Genomic DNA, 716 nt, shown 5'->3' on the forward strand with positions numbered 1-716 from the left:
TGTTTCTAAGACTGTGAGGTGAATCATTTGGTTATTTGTTTGAGTTCACTTTATTTTTGTGATAAGGGTATTAACAGCTACAAACTTCCCACTTAGAATTGCTTACCTTGTGTTCCATAGGTTCTGGTATGTTACACTATCATTATTTAATTTTAGGAAATGTCTAATTTCGTCCTTGATTTCTTCTGTGATCCATTAACCCATTGACCAATATTCAAAAGTATAATGTTTAATATCCATGTTTCTGAATGCTTTCTGTGTTTTCTTTTTTTTTTTCACATCAGATGGGTAATGTGTCGAGGTCGTAACAAGGTTTAAAGGAGGCACATGTCATGCCTGGAGCATGAACACCCAATCATCACACTTAAGAATTTCTTTAGCCATTGATTTGTAGTACCATAGCATTATCATCTGATAATATACATAGGCTAATTTTATTGTGGGTTTTTTGTGTTTATTTCATAGCTTTATGGGCTAGCATGTGGTCTATTTAAACAAGAGTCTATGAATTTGTGCAAATAATGTGTATTCTCTTGTTGGTGGGTGGAATATTCTATAGATACTTATTCAGTCCATTTCTCCAAAGGTATGATTCAACTCTGATATTTCTTGAGCTTTTGTTTTGTCCCCTTATCTAGTTATGACAGTGGAGTACTGAGATAACTTACTATAATTCTGCTGCTATTTATTGAATCTCTTATTCCAATAGTGTTTAT

At 33.0% G+C, this 716-nt stretch overlaps 1 pseudogene; it reads right to left on the bottom strand.

Moving 5' to 3' along the window:
* Positions 1 to 278: 278 nt before the first annotated feature.
* On the bottom strand, positions 279 to 388 carry LOC111756125 (small nucleolar RNA U13; annotated as a pseudogene).
* Positions 389 to 716: the final 328 nt, after the last annotated feature.

This window comes from Cavia porcellus, unplaced genomic scaffold (assembly GCF_034190915.1).
Source record: "Cavia porcellus strain 051 isolate PalLab524CR breed Dunkin Hartley unplaced genomic scaffold, mCavPor4.1 scaffold_17, whole genome shotgun sequence".
Classification (NCBI taxonomy): Eukaryota; Metazoa; Chordata; class Mammalia; order Rodentia; family Caviidae; genus Cavia; species Cavia porcellus.